This window comes from Eriocheir sinensis, unplaced genomic scaffold (genome assembly GCF_024679095.1).
Source record: "Eriocheir sinensis breed Jianghai 21 unplaced genomic scaffold, ASM2467909v1 Scaffold226, whole genome shotgun sequence".
Taxonomy (NCBI): Eukaryota; Metazoa; Arthropoda; class Malacostraca; order Decapoda; family Varunidae; genus Eriocheir; species Eriocheir sinensis.
This window is the reverse complement of record NW_026111528.1, coordinates 4,285-23,767: the sequence shown is the minus strand read 5'-3', so window position 1 is coordinate 23,767 and position 19,483 is coordinate 4,285. Positions and strand designations below refer to the sequence as shown.

Genomic DNA, 19,483 nt, shown 5'->3' with positions numbered 1-19,483 from the left:
ACTTCTGAGTGTATCTTGGAAAACATATGCATCTGCTGTTGTGCGTACCTATCAATGTTGTAGAGAGGTTGCTGTGGGGTTGTTAGGAAGTCGTACGGAAGACGTTTCTCCACCCATATAAGATGTAGTAGGGAGACTTCCCGTAGAGTCGTTTACCGACGTATTTATGGAAGCGGCTATATGCGATAGCCAATCCTCCCAATTATCGTGGAGATCGTTCACGATAGGCCTGAGGACCTGTAAGATTTTCCTATTAGCCCTCTCCGCCAACCCATTAGCAGCTGGGTGGTAGCTGTGATGAAGGATTGCGTGATGTTAAACTGAGCGCATATTTCGCTCAATACTGAGTTCTAAACTCGGTGCCATTGTCACTCAGAAGAATTCGAGGAGACGAATGTGGACACAACACGTGAGTCACGAGGGCATGGGCCACGCGTGTGGCTGTCTTGTCCTTGAGAGGCGCTAGAACTAGAAACCTAGAGAACTGGTCGACGCACACCAATAAGTAGCGCGAGCCATGTTGGCTCTGGGGGAGCTGTAGTAAGTCTATATTAACAACATCCCATGGCGCCTCTGGTACTGGGTATTGCAACATAGGTGCTGGCCTTTGACGGACCCCTTGTGCTTAGCACAAACGACGCAATGTGCGACATGTTTTCTACATCAACCCGTAATGTGGGCCAGTAGAATTTTCGTCTGGTGACAGATAGCGTCTTGTCTCTTCCTGGGTGACCCGCAATGGGTGTGTTATGGACCAGCTTAAGCGTCACGGGGACGTATATGTCTGGGATGACCAGTTGGTCTATAGGTACCGGTTTGGTTGGCCATGACCTACAAAGGAGGTTGTCCTCTGATAGGAAGAATTGTGAAAAGGGAACTGGCAATTCAGGAAGGTTTGATTCGTCTCCCGACTCGAGGGCATAAATTAACCTCTTCCACACAGGGTGGTCACGCTGAGCAGTGTGTAGCTCAGGTGAAGTGAAGTTGTGGATGACCTCTGGGGTGGTAATCGCGCCTATCGGAACATTCCGAGATAAGGCATCTGCGACCACATTTGTTTTCCCGGTGATGTATTTTATCTCCGGATTGTATGTGGATCGTTAAGAACCATCTTGCCAGACGACCGTGTAGGTTTTTCCCTTGAAAAGATCAGTTATGGCCGCGTGGTCCGTAAACACCACAATTTTGTACCCCATCACAATGTCACGAAAATGCTTCAGAGCCCACACAAAGGCAAGAGCCTCTAGGTGGGTAACAGAATAGTTCTTTTCCGGAGCTGTAAGTACTCGACTGGCGAACGCTATCACATGCTTTTTGCCGGACATATCTGTTTGCATCAGCGCGGCTCCTACTCCACTAGCCGAAGCGTCGGTACAAAGCTGAAAGGGGTCCTTGAAATCCGGAAAGACAAGGACCGGAGCCCGTGTAAGCGCTTTCTTTAAATCCTCAAAACTCGTTTGTTGAGCTGGGAGCCACTGAAATGGTACGTCTTTCTTTAAAAGATGGGTTAGGGGACTCGCGCGAGCTGCGAAGTCCTTAATGAAAGGCCTGTAATAACCTGCGACACCCAAGAAAGACCGTACCTTGTCCGCAGACGTTGGCTGAGGAACTCGGCAATAGCCTTTATTTTGTCGTCCACTGTGTGGATGCCGAATTCGTCCACGACATGCCCCAAGAACTTGATCCGAGGCTTTAAAATTCACATTTGGTGATTTTGAGCTTTAATCCGACCTCTTGAAGTCTGTGTAGGACTGCTTTTAGTGTTTCCATGTGTGCATGCACGTCTTTACTTGCTATGATGATGTCGTCTAAATACACATAGACAGAGTTGCCCAGCAAGTCACCAAAAATACTGTTCATTGTCCTTTGGAAGGTCAAGGGAGCTCCTTTGAGCCCGAACGGCATCCTCGTCCACTCATAGTGGCCATGAGGCGTGCTGAAAGCCGTTATTTCACGTGACTCGGGGGCCATGGGCCGTTGCCAGTAGCCACTGACCAGATCAAGACTCGTAAAGACTTTATTTCCTCTACCGAGACACATCAGAAGATCTCTAAGAACGGGAAGCGGAAAATGATCATCCACGGTCGCGGTGTTCACACGCCGGAAATCAATCACAGGACGATAAGAGCCGTCTTTCTTTGGAACCAGGAACAAGGGCGAATTCCACGGGAATTCGATTCTTTGATGACACCTTGTTCTAACATTTCAGAGATAAGTTGTTGCACCACCTCCCTCTGACTGTGGGGGAGCTTGTACGCATTGATATATACAGGATTTGTATTGGGTTTTAACTTAATGTGGTGTTCAGCACACTGCGTAACTCCAAGCGGCTCGCCTGGTAGAGCAAGCGCCCCCCGATAATGCTCCAGAAGCTGGACTAAGGTTGGCTTAATTTCGGAATAGTGTGCAACTTTTAGGAACGCCTCTAAATTAGCTGTGTCTTGTTCGGGAGAAGCCTGACACGCCGAGGTTATGCCTGAGACTTGGGCTGAAGGGTATTCAGCTGGTTCCGGGGCGACATTTCTCCCATACACTAGACACTGGCATAATCGAACACCGTGTTTTAAGGATACAGGGGATCCAGACGTGTTTATTACCAATGCCTCTGCAAAACCTCCCTCCTTGACTGTTGCAAGAGTTACCTCCACCGTCACGCGGTGTACGTGAGGAACTCCGTCGATACACACATCCCTGCCCGCCGGAGGGGCGTTAGGCAAACGGATTTTAACAAGTTTTGCAGCACGATCCGGAACTATATGAGGACCTTCTACGACTGCCGTTACTGTCCGCCACAAGTCTGCAATGGTTTCGTGTGGTTTGACCGTAAGAGGGGACACTTGAGCGGTGGCAGCCCCTGAGTCTGTGGTGTGTTGGTCATTTTCCACCTCTGAGGGTGAGATTACAGTTGACAGAGGCGATGGATTGACCATCCCCTGTATGCGTCGGCCTTGATACACGATCGCGTTGCTTACAGGGTTTATGGCGATGTGCAGGTCTTTCATGGCGTTCAATCCTAAGATCCCATCCACAGGTAAAGCAAACCTGCTAGAGACATAAAAGAAATCTCGAAAGGGACATACTTTTTCATGTAAGCTGACTGTTAGTGGTACTCGCCCAAGGATTCCCAAAGTGGTGCCCGTCACGCCTATCACATTCAGGTCGTTCTCTTGGAGCGGCCAATATTCCCCACTCGCTTGTCGTGTCAGTGACCTGTAAGCGGAGTCGGATATGACATTGACTGTGGCACCTGTGTCAACCGCTAAGGTGAGTGAAGTGTTGCCCACCTTGCAAGGGAGGGCAATTATGCTTGTCCGTCCCAAGGCGGCAATGACGGAGTCAAGTTGCTCCCAATTAGTATTTTCCTTAAGGGACACTTGGATGTACGCCTCGGGGCTGTCACGAAGTCATGTCTTTTTATTCTGAGAAGAGGAGTGTGGTTTACTGTCCGCTGAGGACTTGTACTTCTGTTCCTCCTTGGCCTTTTGTATTGCAGAACAACTGTCTGAATCATGAAAACAATTCCCGTGGATATGGCAAAAGGCAGCCTTCCGCTGATGGTTTGGCCTAGGGTTCCTGTGTGATGAATGATGCCCGCCCCTGTAACCTCCTGACCTCCTATCTGAGCCCCGTCTCGAATGTGTTGATTCCCTACGTTTCGCGAAACAAGAATGTTCAGAATGTCCTGATTGTTTGCAAAAACTACATGTGAGAGATGCCTTACTTTGTGCTTGCAATGCTGCTGCTGGGGCGAGGGGTTGATGGTGAGGGTGTTCCTGAACCTTGACCTCTAACTCTGAGACGAAGTCAACCAACTTCCCGCTCGGTTTGAAGGCCAAAGGGAGGGCAGAACGGCGGTTCTTCTCTGAAATATGAAATAAGTAAAAAAACAACTCGAAAGCTGTCTTCACCTGGTGCTTTTGCATACAGCCCCCTGGAAGCCAGAGCGCGTCTTCCAAGCTCTTGACACAGTCAACCGCCAGCTGATTGGCCTCAATCATGGCGTCCCAAATCGGCTTTGTTGAGGAATTTTTTTGGAGGGACTCAACCGTGTGTGCCATCTGTCTAACGATGCTTGGTTTACTCCCGCCCCCGAAGATTTTAATGAAATTCCCTTTAAAAACCTCATAGTTTACACCAATGTCCCCCGAAGCGAACGCTGAGGACTGCATCAAATTCAGTGCCCGAGAACCTGGAAGTAACCGTGACCGAATGAAACTGATTTTATCATGATCTTCCGTAATGGAGGAATTCACGATGGCAGATTCACACAAATCTAAAAACTGTCGCGCCGCACAAGAGGTCTCGCCTCCCGAGAATTGTCGAATACTGGCGTGAGTTGGAATGACCCGAATCGGGGGCGGGGGGAAGTGGTGTGGGGCCCCAGGAGGAGGAGGGGGAGGTGGATCGACAGGCATTGTGTTCGGCCGAGTGGGGGTTAAGTATTCAGACGATTCTGAAGGTGAAGGGGCGCTATCCCTTGGGAGGGAAGAGTACGTAGCCCCCGATCGCAAATTCACCACATTTAAATCACCGGTGGTTGCACCTTGCTCCAATTCCTCCTCACTTGAAGGACGAGCCAACTGTTTAAAGGTGTCGCCGAGTTTAGCGAGTGTCTTTGTTCATACTATGGTGTAAACCATTCACAAAAGAGGAGCAAATGTTGATAGCTGTAAATATGAACCAATAAACGGAACGTGTAGGAATGAATAGTTTGCATTGAAAACCCTAAAAAGGCAAGAAAGAATGGCTAGCAAGGTGCCTGTATAGACGTAATAGAAGTTAAGGTTATAATGGAATGCCCTAATGATATGGGTATAATGAAAGAATAACTATATAAACAAAGTGGTATGTTAAGTGAGTATACCATTGAAGCTCACGTTTTCTCTCGAGCGGTGAAAAGAAAACGGAGGCAGGGCACACTGATGAAGATTAACTTTGATAAGGGAACTCACACTATACTCAATAGACTCGCTAGCAAACTATAAGAAAGAATCAATATCGTATAGGAATGAACGTTACTCTCACAATTATGACTGAAGAACAGTGTTAGGAACACAGAAATAAAAAAAATCGTGCCTCTGCACGGATAATAATGAAAATGAGCCGAGTCGGCAAATTTGGACAAGAATGGAATATCCACAAATACCAAGATTAATCAGCTGATGTAGTGGAGAGGGCGACGGCTTGTGATGCCCTGGGTGACGTGCAGTCGTTGTAGGCGCGTCAGGAAACCTCGGCCGCGGCCACAGCGGCGGTGAGAGGTGAGGGATGGGCTGACATCGGAGGACTCGCAATGGCGGTTGAAAAACTGCTGACCCAGCAATTTGAGCGGCCGCGGCTGCGGGAGCCGGTACACTGCCGCCAGACGAATGATGGCCGCGTCGTCCTTGTTATAGTAAGAGATGGGCGGCTGTGGCAGATAAGACGACTTGGGTGTGTAACCTCTTGAGAAGACGCCTTGCAAGAAACGGTAGTGGGAACAGCTTGCAGTCACCGGGAGATGGCCGCGGGTACCCTTGCTGACTGTTTGCCGGAAGAGGTTTGGGCCGATGCTCCCGGCAGCGGCGGTGGTGCCGCCAGCTGTGGAGCGAGGGGCATGCGGGGTGTCCCAAGGTCAGCGGGGCGTGCCTCCTCCTTGCTGGTGTGAATACTTCCGCCGTATCGTGGAGTGGCTTGCAGTGTTCGTAGCTGTGCTGGCTTGAAGCGGGGGAGCGGCTTGTAGATTGTGGCCCTCGCGTTCGGCTGCGTAGGCCGGAGGGTGTGCTCGGGGCTTGTAGGCTTGACGCCTATAGAGTTGCTTGAAGCTGGTGTGCTCGAGGCTTGTAGGCTGGACGCCTGTAGAGTTGCTTGTAGCTGGTGTGCTCGAGGCTTGTAGGCTGGACGCCTGTAGAGTTGCTTGTAGCTGGTGTGCTCGAGGCTTGTAGGCTGGACGCCTGTAGAGTTGCTTGTAGCTGGTGTGCTCGAGGCTTGTAGACTGGACGCCTGTAGAGTTGCCCGTAGCCTGTAGGCTTGTAGGCTGGACGCCTGTAGAGTTGCTGCTGGTGTGCTCGAGGCTTGGAGATGGCGCCTTGTGCGTTGCACGTAGGTGGCGACTTGTGAGATGCACGTAGCTGGTGCCTTGTGAGATGCAGGTAGATGGCGCCTTGTGAGTTGCACGTAGGTGGCGACTTGTGAGATGCTTGTAGCTGGCGCCTTGTGAGTTGCACGTGGCGACTTGTGAGATGCTTGTAGCTGGCGCCTTGTGAGTTGCACGGTGGCGACTTGTGAGATGCTTGTAGCTGGCGCCTTGTGAGTTGCACGTAGGTGGCGACTTCTGAGATGCTTGTAGCTGGCGCCTGGTGCGTTGCCGCGGACGGCAGGTGCGGTGCCGCGGACGGCAGGTGCGTTGACTCCTTCTTCCCTTGTACGCCTGTCCCCGGAGTTTGTTGGTGAGTTCTCGTGGCTTGGAGGAGAACGAGGTAGCGAAGGCACAGGCGCGGGGTGACCGCTGCCAACCAAATGTAACGGGCTTGTCGGGGGGCGTTTAAAGGGTGTTGATTAAGACTTCAGCTTCCTTAAGGCGAATTATATTCGTAGCCTTTATGTACAAGAAGCGACGGAGCGAGAGCGACTGTCGTTGTGTGTCAGTCGGACTCTCGTGAAGGAGTGGCGAGTTACAGGTTGGAAAATAATGGTTACAATTGGTCACGTATGTCAAGGTGACCTCCACGCACCATCGGAGTGCTAAGTATACAAAACTGAGACAGTAAACACTGACGGACGACATTCCTATAAGGTGGCGTGATCTATCTGTCGTGGGGTTTTTCCATTGACAATTGTATGCCTAATTCGTGGTGATATTAAATAATAATAATACATTGATATCCTACTATAACACCAGTGAACCTTCCTAGCTGTATATAGATATAGAGGACCATTCCGCCAACGGCCTCAATTTCTTGGAAGCCACGCAGAAGACATAATGCAAATACTTGTCTTTGTATTTCTATATATTAACATTAGTAATAAGAATGACAATAATGAATGTTGAAATGTGTAGATGGCGCCACTATAAACCCGGGGATACAAAACCTACGCCTGCTTCCCTGGACTGTCCAGGGAAGCAAAAGAAAAAAAATCGGGGAAATATTTTATTTTTTGTTGGTTTTAATGGTTTAATTAACATTAACATCACACAGCTGGGCCAATTCTCTCTTATTGTCGTAAGAGAAAATGGACCATCCAAATTGCATGGATTACCATGGTAACAAAAGAAAGGAAAACGTGCAGGCACTTGACTACATGGTACTGACACTCGTTTAGTTATGATTACAATACTAACCTTATTAAATCAAAATGTATTGTTTAAATTGGTGGGAGGCCCCCTCTTGGTGGGTGGCCCGGGGCCCTGGCCCCTTGGCCCCCCCCCTTGATCCGGCCCTGACCAGTTGACAAACAATCTGGAAGACTGTTCTCAAGACCGTCTGCGACTGTCGGCCAATCGGTCGGCAGATTCATGGTTGTCGTAGACGTGGCGCCATTTCAAAAACTGACCGTTGAGACTCGTCTTGAGACTAGTTGGCAGCATGTCGCAGACATTCTGCCAACTAGTTGGCCGAGTGTCCTAGACAGTCGGCAATCATGCTAGCCGACACCAAGACGCCAAAAAATTCTTGGAGCGTGGGAGCCGACTTGTCAAATGCAGAACTCGCTGGGTTGTCGTGGCCTAGAATCGCTACAGTCTGAACGGGGCTTATACTCGTAGTGCTGTAGCGCGTGCCGTGTGTGTGTGTGTGTGTGTGTGTGTGTGTGTGTGTGTGTGTGTGTGTGTGTGTGTATTTTGTTAACTGAATGGTCAAGCAGATAAAATTCAGTATCTTAAAATTGTAGTGAGCGCATTTTTCGGTTAATCACAAAACCAGCCCGTAAAATTTGTCAAAGGTTCGTCCTAAAATACGTGTACTCCAAAGTCAGCATGATAGCCTTACGTGTCCTTATTCCATTTGCTTCTACCTACTTGTGTGAGGCAGGATTTTCAACTCTTGTCAATATAAAAACGAAGAATAGGAATAGATTGGATGTTGGAGATGACATAACAAACGCTCGGCCACGAATTTCAAGGCTTGCTGCTCAAATGCAACATCAGGCATCCCACTGGCTGGGCTGGATAGCTGTTGAAACCTATGTTGATATTATTGTATAGGAATAATTGTGTTCTTTTTGTGAATTAAGGTTGGACCAATGTTGTGATTGTTTGCTAATAGATAACAACAGGATTCTTGAAGAAATTTTTTGTTAGAAGTTTCTTTCCCTCTCCTTCATAGAAAACAAAATGTAAATCAGGCTGCTGATAGTAGGGGGTCGCGTGGGATTCAAGCTTTTGGGTAAGGGTTCGCGAGTGCAAAAACGTCGGGAACCACTGCTCTACAGTATCATACGCTTTCTCAGTATCAAGAAACCCAAGATACAGCGGACTTCCATTCCTCTTTTTCCTCTCTATCATCTCATTCACTATGTTCCTCCCTTCTCCCTTGTTGTTTACCTGCAACAATAAATTATCAATCAATCAATCACATACATATTGTCCTCTGCCCTCCTGTCTGCACGAAAACCATTCTGCTCCTCACACCCAGCACTCTCTCCCTTTCAGTCCACTTACATAAGAACATAAGAACATAAGAACGTAAGGAGACTGCAAGAGGCCGGTTGGCCTATACAAGGCAGCTCCTGTACACTCAACTCCACCTTACCTCACCATCCATGGCCTTATCTAACCTTGAATGTCTCTATGGTATTGGCGCCCACAACATGGCTCCCAAGCCTGTTCCATTCATCTACCACTCTATTGGTGAACCAATTCTTGCCTATGTCTTTGTTGAATCTGAATTTGTCTAACTTGAAACCATTGCTACGCGTCCTACCTGGCTCTTTTACTATCAAAATCTTATTGACATCCCCTTTGTTAAAGCCCTTCATCCATTTATAGACTTCGATCAAGTCTCCTCGCAACCTTCGCCTTTCTAGAGAGTGTAGGTTTAACTGCTTCAGCCTGTCTTCATAAGGCAAGTTTCTCACCCCCTGAATCATCTTTGTCATCCTCCTCTGTACAGATTCTAACATCTTGATATCCATTCTATAGTAGGGGGACCAGAACTGAACTGCATAATCGAGATGAGGTCTAACTAGTGCTAAGTAAAGTTTGAGGATGACTTCAGCGCTCCTATTGCTTACGCTCCTTGAGATGAAACCAAGTACTCTGTTTGCCCGATTTTTAGCCTGAATGCATTAAGCCCTAGGACGGAGGTCAGCGCTCACTAGTACTCCTAAGTCTCTCTCACGCCCAGACCTGCTTAGAGGAGTGCCATTTAGGGAGTAATTGTGTGAGGGATTATTCCTACCTACACTCAGAATGTTACACTTCCCGACATTGAATTCCATCTGCCACTTCCCCCAATCATATAGTCTGTCAAGCTCATCCTGGAGAACGCTAGCGTCCCTGTCTGATTGGATTACTCTACCGATCTTGGTATCATCTGCGAACTTACTGACATCACTACTAATTCCTGTGTCCAAGTCATTGATGTAAATAATAAAAAGCGGAGGACCCAGCACCGACCCCTGTGGGACTCCACTCGCAACACAGCCTTTCACTCAACACAGCACAGAAAATCTTTCCTTCTTCTTCTTCTTTTGACCTGTGACGCTTTGTATCGCTTCTTAGGTCCTCCTCCTTTCGTTCCTCTTTTCTTCACTTATACACACTTTTCTTTTCAGTATTACATCACTTTGTCGTACTCGTTTCTGACGCCTAACTATTGCCAAGAAACATTAGGATCTAACTCTTTTAACGATAACTATAAATTAGTTTCGTTATTGGAGCCAGAAGACAGTGTTGGGGTAGGAAGTCGGGAAATATAATCGGGTGAGTACGACAATCTGGCACCGTTGAGGCTGTAGCTCCGTGGCCCGAGCCATTTTGCGGGTGTCATACCGTAAATAGCATATTCTAACTGCGCAAGGCAGGTGATGTCACTTATTGCAACTTCGTGAGCTTTCATATTTATCTATTTGTGTATATTTTTTGGTGGCAAAACTTTCATTACTAGTTTCATTTTTACCAGTGACACGAATTTATGACTTTTTCACAATAGAATTTCACTCAAACAAGTGAATCAGACGAGTACCGTCTGTGCCGCTGATGCGTCCAGACGCGTGTCGCCCCGCTGTGTTTGGGTTGTCCAGAAATATTACCAGTGTGTGTATGAATGAATACAAAGATAAGCACATATATTGATTTAACTCTAGGATATCTCGTGGATTATTAATAAATAAAAAAACAAAATATCTGGATAGGCTATATACTCTTTAGCCCGTTACCGGCTATGGCTGCCAAAAAAGTCCCTCCGCCTTAGTTTGTACCCCCCATTTGGTGATTGTTCAGGCAGCTTTACACCTGGCAATTCCTGGCCAGCAATACAGCCGCGACGTGCTGCCGGCAGCATTTTTGGTCTGGGTCTGGGTCTGGGAGCCCTTCTCGCGGCAAGTTCTCTGCAGTTGAGCATGTCCGTCTTGTATTGCCGATCGACGGGCGGCTGGGTAAACAACGTGTCGGCGCCAATAAAACAAGAAATGACAGATGCAGATAACAAGATTTGGAGCCGGGAGGCCGAGGTGGCATTGTTAGAGGAAGTAGGCAGCATTGACACTTGTGGGACCCATAAGATAAGCTCTACTAGAGGCAGAGTCTGCGCAAAACAACTTTTGAGTGGCAGCAACAATATATTTTGCGGGAAATGTGTATCTCTTTGCGAGATATCAAAGGAGGTAATAAAGGAACGATTATTTTCATGTATTATATAATCACACTATGTAATGCCTGGGGGTTGGGATGGCATGTTCCTCCCTTCTCCTTTGTTGTTAAATGCAACAATAAGCATTCAATCAATCAATCAATACTACTCATGATAAAACTCGTTTACTTAAAGTATTTCTACAATATTAGGCTAATGGACCAAACTCATTGTGGTTTTCAGATATGGTAGTAGCCTTTTGGGGTGTCTAAGATGAATTCATGCCCTTGCATTTACTAGCAGTTTACGTCTTGATGCTCCCGGCGGCTCCTCCCACGTGTGAAGGTACTTGCTCCCGAGAGCACCCAGCCGGTCTAGCTGCTAGATCGTCGCGGCTGTATTGCCGGCCAGGACTTGCCAGGTGTAAAGCCGCCTTTAGGTACGCCTATTCTTCAGCTCTTTCCTACTCCTATGCCCTCCCTTGTGTATCAGAGTCACTCTGCATTCGTTCCACTCCCGAGGCACTCTCTCATTCTCCCATACACAGTTGAACAGCTCAGTCATCTTGTCTATCACCACCTCACCTCCATTCTTATACAATTCATACGGGATCTCATCCAGCCCTGCTGCCTTGCAATTCTTCTGCTTCTTAATTTCTCTCAAGCGTTACACATCCCTCTCTCACCTCAAAAGCTTCACCCACCCTTCCATGCAATCTCTTCCCAGAAACCTTTTATACACGTACTCTTTCATTCTGTCTGTGACCCTGATTTCCTCACCATTTACTTTCAGGTACTCCACGTTTTCACTATCAGTCACACTCTCACCCCTCAAGAATCTATACCATTCACGCCCACCTTCTATAGACCTTTTTTTCAGAGCTTCAGTCAGACTCCTCTCACACCTGACCTTGGCCTCCCTAATCTTCTGTTTATTTATAGTAACCCTCTGTTGCTTTACATACTCTGACCATGTATTCTGATATACATTCTCTGCCTCAATTCTTTCATGTCTCTCTTTCCTCAGTCTCCTACAAACCTTATTCAGCCTCTTTCGCTCCTTCCTAACATCCCTGATCTCCCCATTCCACCACGGCTTGCATGCACTCTCTCTTTCTTCCATTCGTACTCACATACCCAATCCGTCGAGTTGCGGCTCTCCTTACATTCCCTACAAACTCACTATTGGCTCCATCCACGTCATGCACACTTCCATTCATCCAGTCTAGTTTCCTCAGGTCTACCTGGAAATCTTCCCATCTAACATCCCTCAACCTCCATTTCTTTCTTTCCCTCTTCGCTTCTCTTTCATTCCTAGCATACAGGTCACATTCCACCACCAGCATATTGTGATCAGACACCACATCAATCATTCCATCTATCCACACATGAGACACACACTCACACATTCTCCCATTCACTAACACATAGTCAATAGCAGACTCCTGATCCCTCGCACTCCACGTCACACGTCCCTCAGCCGTCGTCACATTCAGGTTTTCCAGATTCATTTCATCCACAAACTCATCCAGCATTTCCCCATGCCGGCTCATTCTCTCCCCAAGTACACCCACGTGTGCATTCATATCTCCCATGACCACAACTTTCTCTCCGGCATACTCCCTCACAACTTTCCTCACCACGCCATACTTCCCGGCCTCTGTTCTCCCTCACGGCTCTCTCATCTTGCACCGTCATGTAGGACACCAGCGTCTAGCAGCATGCGTCCATTACTATATTTACTGGTGCATTATTTAGGCCTATGTGTTCATTAAAGTCTCCCATGACTATCCATTTTCCTTTGCCTACCCTGCCGCTAATTTCCCACCGTACAGCTTCCTATTTTCCTCCCGGTCTTCTGCCCCTTCCACTCCCATGTACGCCACTGTCACCTAGGGCCGCTTTCACAGTCACGCTTTGTTTGTTTTGATCGTTACCAATGGCCGCGATCGACGCTATAGTTTTCCACGTGAAACTGGCCGATGGGGTAGTGGCGGCTGCAGAGGAAGCGAGAGGTGTTGAGAGTGTGTGGCAAGGTGCGGGGCTAGGCTAACCCCGCAGCCGCCACTACCCCATCGGCCAGTTTGACGTGGAAATACTATAGCGGCGATAACAGCCATTGGTAACGATCAAAACAAACAAAACGACTGTGAAAGCGGCCCCTATAGAGTCCCTTTATAGAGAGAGTCCCGACATAGGCGGCCCTGTGTATAAGGCTGCTGGGCGCCATTTTTGGCCCTTCGAGCACCGCGCCGACTTTGAACTGAGGTATTAAAAGCATAATTTTACCTATTTTGGAAGCGGATTCGGCTGCTTTTTAATGTAACAATGCCTTGCTGCCTAGCATTCGGCTGTAGCAACATGCCACAGAGGGGATACAAAGTGTATAATTTAACTGCAAGGCCGCTGAGAAGACAGACAGAGGCGTGCTAACAGTCAGTCGTCTTGGGAGGAAACCATCGGTTATGACAGCAAGACACACACACTGCCATTGTGTGCGTCTTGCTGTCATAACCGCCCTCCCTTTGTACTGTCTATGGAAACCATTGTGAGAGAGGCACAGCTACAAGGACGTACTGAAACAATAGTTCACCTCAGGTCCAGGCATGATGAAGGAAGCTGTGGCCCTTAATTGTGTCCAAAATTATTGGCTGTGATCTCTCCCACAGGGTTCCAGTTGTTATTACAGACTCACAAGGGATATTTCAGTCTCATCTAGGCCACAGTCTAATAGACTGGATGTGTTACAGGAGTTTAATGAACAGAAGCTAGCTTTTGGTGAGCCATAGGTTACTTGCACGTGACGTCACACCCTCTCCGTGGCGGCAGCAGACGATGCTTTTAGCGTTGTGTGGGACCGAGCCCGTATCAGCTGACGTGCGAGGTACTTTGGTAATCATACGAAAGACAGTGAATTTGCCAAGATGCCAGCATTCTGTGGTGTTATTGGGGGCGCAGACACGCGGCCAAAGTTCCCGGAAAAGGTTTTCTTCCGATTACCAGTGTAATGCCGGGATGTGAAAGCAGGAGAAGAACCTTAAAAGTACAAGGACAAGACGTAGTTTAAGTCATTATAAGTGATTTCAATTAGTTGTAAGTAATTATAAGTCACTGTAAGGCCATCATAGATATGTAAGAATGTAGTAGGTATTCTTGATCACAACCCATAACAGAATACATCCCCCCTCCCCCACCCTCAGACTACAATTACACCATATGGCGCAATAACACGCCCGGGAACCTAGCGTCGGTCACCCCTCCCTTTCCCCCCTACCCGCGCACGCACCTCGGAATTGTTACCAGCCCTTGCTTGTCAATCCCCTATCAGTTAAAATCATTCACCCTTACATAGATTTTTTCCGCTGCTCCACATGAAATTTCGTCACCTTACACGTTAAGAGACCATACCCATGTATAAACTACCCTAGACTTCTCCTCATTTTGAATTAAAACGTGATAGATTATTAATCCGCTACTTGGCCCCTCTTCCCTCCCCTACGGGGCCGCCGCAGGGCTGGTATAAAACGAGGGGAGCGTCGTTTGAGGGCATCTTTCGCCCACTCATCTTCCTCCTACTCAAAGGTATTGTACTCCGTGATTTTTCCCTCCTCAATCGCATTTTTCCCCCTAAAGTGCTCCCCAAGGGTTAATTACCGTCTCCCCTTTAGCCAATCTGCTTTAATTATCCTATAAATGCATTTTTGATCCCAGTAAATGAAATAAGCTTGATCTTTCGCCCACTCATCTTCCTCTTACTCACAGGTCGGGCGTCCCAGTCTCTGCCACACACACACACACACACACACACCACACACAGCTACACGAACCCGTGTATCCACCCCGATGTGTTCTTTTAGTTGTTAAACTCAATATTCCTATTCTCTCCGCAGTAGGAGTTGTAGGAGAGAGCCCTGTATGCGTTCTTGGAGCCATACCAGGGGTAGGAAACGGGGAATCGAGTCCCCCTTACAATTCCCTCCTGCACCCCCTATTGCGGGAATTATTTTTGGGAGTATTTAGGCCAGTAATTTGTGCTTTACCTGTAGTGTAAGAAGTGTTAGTGAAATAAGAGGCTGTATGTTTGTGTCTTTACGACGGAGATGGTTCTCGTCGTGTATAGGTTTTTCCCGGAAATGTAACGTTCCCCCTCTCTGAGTCTCTTTCATACATCATAATTATGTACCTGGTTTTTACAATAATTGTACACCCGCCCAAGGGTAAAGATTTCGTGGAGAATCCTCAGCCTTATTCTGGTTACCATTGTGAGAGGAGAAAACTAGAAATCAGTCGTGTGTCCATTCGCCCATTTCCGTCAGTTTCGGGAAAATCGTGCCTTCAATGAGGAATTAATTATAAACCGTGTCGTCAGGTATGCCTATGTATTGCCTTCTAAACTAAGTCACAGGAATAAATGTAAGCACTCCTATATATAGGCCTTTATTTCTTGTCACTCCCCGATGTGAGATTTGTCCGGCCGGCTGTGAGTTAAACTAACCATTTACCGCCCCCGAGCCTGCCCCGCTCACCTCGCTACCCTGCCCAAGGAATCAGAGTCTCGCTCTGGGTCATTTTAATCTCTCATTAAATCCTTAGTCCTTTATATACATAAGAACATAAGAGCGCAGGAGTCTGCAAGAGGCCGGTAGGCCTGTACGAGGCAGCTCCTTTGACCCTAAGCTCCCGTGTATCTAACCCCACCTAATATCGCTGTCCATGAATTTTTCTAGTCTATTTTTGAATGTGACAATTGTATTGGCACTCACCACATGACTGCTAAGCCTATTCCACTCATCCACCACCCTGTTAGTAAACTAATTTTTGCCTATGTTCCTGTTGAATCTGAATTTATCCAGTTTAAACCCGTTACTTCGTGTCCTACCCGGTTCTCTTACCAACAAGACCTTATGAATGTCTCCCTTATTAAAGCCCTTCATCCATTTATAAACCTCGATCATGTCTCCACGCACCCTTCGCCTTTCTAGAGAATGCAAGTTTAACTGTTTGAGTCTTTCCTCGTATGGCAAGTTTCTCAACCCCTGAATCATCTTAGTCATCCTCCTCTGCACCGATTCTAACATTTTGATATCCATTCTATAGTAGGGTGACCAGAACTGAACCGCATAGTCAAGATGAGGTCTAACTAATGCTAAATATAGTTTGAGGAAGACTTCGGGGCTTCTGTTGCTTACGCTCCTTGAAATAAATCCCAGTACCCTATTAGCTCGATTTCTAGTTTGAAAGCATTGTGCCCTTGGACGGAGATCAGAGTTCACTAAGACCCCTAAATCCCTCTCGCACCCAGACCTACTTATGAGAGTGTCATTTAAGCAATAGTTATGTGAGGGGTTATTCCTACCTACACTCAGAATACTGCACTTCCCTACATTGAACTCCATCTGCCATTTATCCGCCCAGTCATATAATCTGTTGAGTTCACCTTGGAGAATACTAGCGTCCTGATCCAACTCAATTACTCTACCGATCTTGGTATCATCTGCAAATTTACTAACATCACTACTAATTCCTGTGTCTAAGTCATTGATATAAATAATAAACAAAAGTGGACCTAATACCGAGCCTTGTGGGACCCCACTCGTAACACATCCCCAGTCAGATCTTTTACCATTGATTTGCACTCTTTGCTTCCTATTGCTAAGCCACGCCTTGACCCAGCTCAAAACTTTACCCTCTACTCCGTGAGCCTGTAATTTAAGCAACACTCTTAAGGTCCCCAGTGAGCTACCGGCGACATAGTTCATCGGTAGATCTCTGGGCGGTGGCAGCAAAACTACCCCCAGGGTGAGTCCCCCTTGTTCTCCTCAGATATCCCTAGGTGAATTCCCTTTTTTTTTTTTTACAACATTTAGTGTCCCGAATTTCCGGGCACGACACCAGCAGTAGACAAGAGATATGGAGGGAAGAGAGAGAAAATAACAAGAGAACGGCGAGGGAAGTGGCTGGCAAGTCTGGCAAGAGCTGACTTATCCGAGGCTGGAAAAAGGCATCTCCTCGTGTGCAGTGATCATTTTTTGAGTGGTAAGTATATATTTGTTTCCTATTTAAGGCACAACATTCGAATAAAGTCAATAATTTAACCGAGAGACACACAAAAGTGGCACAGGATTCAGTAACTCACCAGCGGCGCCACCACTACCACCTGCACTAAAAAGACACAGACCAGATATCTGATCATTGTTCCTTGAAGGAATTCCTTATACTATGAACAATTATATTCTCTGTACCTATTAACGGCATCTTGTACAGGTAAACTAACCATGTCAAATCAAACTTCACCGACTCTAACCCTAACTTTATGACAGTGTGCTCTCTTACTGTTCATATTGTGCCATGCAGGGCTGCAAAATTTTATATTATATGGCTTATATTGCAAATATTTTTTTTCCTGCTTCCCTTTTCAACAGTCAGTCATTGTTATGTATCTTAGTCAATAACAAGGACTTCATATTGGTTAGGTTTCGTTTTGAACTGAATTTCACTGTTATGTTGTCTGGCACACCTGAAGATTAAAGGCAATTGTTGAGTTGAGCTCCGCAGCTCCAAAAGATGACATTACACCTTCCTATCATAAGGGACTAAATCCATTATTAGGCCTTTCTCTTCTCTTTAATTTTAAGAACTAGCTCTATCATATTATGGTTCAGGGACATGGATTTAGTCCCATAACTGTAATAAGGAGGCGTAATATCGTATATTGGAGGCGCGGAGCTCAACTCAATAGTTACTAGATTGAATTTTATATAGGTAATTTTTGGTTTATGGATTTAAAACAATGCTCACCAGAAAAAGCATGACCTTTAGTCTGGAAAAAATAAATGTTGTCTTAGAAAGTGACTGCTGAGGTAAACTCATTATTAACCCTGCATTCTATTTGTTACTTCAGGACGGCCAGCAGTCCTTGAAGATACTAGTAATCCAGACTGGGCCCCAACACAGAACCTTGGTCATCGTAAAGTGTCCCAGGAATTGGTCGCCATCAGTTGTGCTCGGCATCAAAGGATCCAGGAGAGAAAGTTGAAGAAGGATAAGGAGATGTTTATGGCAGCGCAGACACTCATGGACATACAGGAATACACTCAACCTTGCCATGACGAAGTTCATGTTGGTAAGTGATTATGTTGATATATGCCATCAACAAGTAGCCCGTTCCATGTTTTTTTTTTTTTTTTTATGGAAATACAGACCTTTTCATAACAAAAAACATTCATATCACCATAAAATGTAGTCTCATCCTTTTTGTTGGTGTAAGTTAAGAAACGTCTTCTAAAATGGGTATGAATTTTCACGGGTCAAAGTTGTCATGGGAGTATATTACTATCTTCTCACAATCTTCTTACACCTTTCAGAACAACAGGAACAGTTGTCCCTACTAGCCATCGGCCAGACATTTCAGACAGAGAAGCAAACCATTGTGTCTAGACCAGCTGCCTGCCAGACAGAAACAGTAACAGTTGCAACTGTCGGCTGCCAAAGAGACCTCACCCTAATGGAGACGACCATGTTTGATCAGCAGGATGAGGACTTGAATCAGTTACGAACAGAGGTGTATGAACTCCGTTCTACAGTAGGTGACTACAATAACCTCAACCTCAGTAATGATGATGAAAAAGTCCTTTTTATACAGGGCTGCCAAACTATGCTGTACTGATGTGCATTTTTTATTATGTTTGCCTTAATATTACCCATTCAATTAATTCAAAGCTATCCCCGTTTCAAGAATTTGTTATGTTTCTGATGCATCTTCGTTTAAACACATGCTTCCAGGATTTGGCCTACAGATTTAATGTATCTCTTTCAACTGTGTCAAGGATATTTTATAAATGGGTAGATACAGCAGATACAAAATTAAGACATTCCATTGTATGGCCTACTGGCACAATAGGCTGGGAAGAAAATAAATAAATAATAGAAAAATAAAATTCAGTCGACACACACACACACACACACACACACACACACACACACACACACACACACACACACACACACTCACCCTGAGAAATTCCCCTTGCAGTAGGGTTGGGGGGCGGGGGGGCAGTGTTCCAGCACCAGCAGCACCCCCACATAGGATGAGAGGAGTGCACCATCAGGGGGGACGGCTGCTGCTCGGGGCTGCTGGCTAAGACGAGGGAGACACAGTTAGAGGGGCAGCCATATTAGAATCTCTTGTTGATATTGATAAGTTTAAAGCAAGAGTCAACACCTGCCTGCCACCTTTTGTTAAGGGGTGATTTTTCCTCCATTGTTTTTTCTTATCCTTACTTACTGTCTATTATTTCACACACACACACACACACAAAAAAAAAAAAGTGCATAATTATAAAGAGAAGCCCAGGATGAGGTTACAGTATGTAGTACAAGGTTATTAGTGTGGTGAATTAAGGCAGTGGTGACAGACAAGTCCTGGTGCAGCCTTCTCAAGAAACAGACTTAGCTGAGCATAAAACACTCACACACACACCTTCAATATAGGGACCTGCAAGGCACTGGCCCGATGTACATTTGCCTCTTATGGCCCGATTGCAGAATATTTATATCGGCCTTATATTGGCCCGATAAACAAAATTCTCGAACTACAACAAAAAGACGTATTGTAGGCTATTTAGTACTGGCCCGATGTACATTTGCCTCTTATGGCCCGATTGCAGAATATTTATATCGGCCTTATATTGGCCTGATAAACGAAATCCTTTATGT

At 46.4% G+C, this 19,483-nt stretch overlaps 2 long non-coding RNA genes across 2 annotated transcripts in view; one reads left to right on the top strand and one right to left on the bottom strand.

The window, feature by feature from the left end:
• Positions 1-19,082, bottom strand: part of LOC126990930 (uncharacterized) — a 55,036-nt gene extending 35,954 nt beyond the window's left edge. The window contains exon 1 of the long non-coding RNA XR_007744926.1: positions 18,780-19,082. This is a non-coding gene — a long non-coding RNA (uncharacterized LOC126990930). The remainder of the gene's footprint in view (positions 1-18,779) is intronic.
• LOC126990931 (uncharacterized) lies at positions 16,553-18,300 on the top strand. Its single transcript, XR_007744928.1, has 3 exons — positions 16,553-16,804; positions 17,670-17,891; positions 18,133-18,300. It is a non-coding gene; the product is annotated as an uncharacterized LOC126990931 (long non-coding RNA).
• Positions 19,083-19,483: the final 401 nt, after the last annotated feature.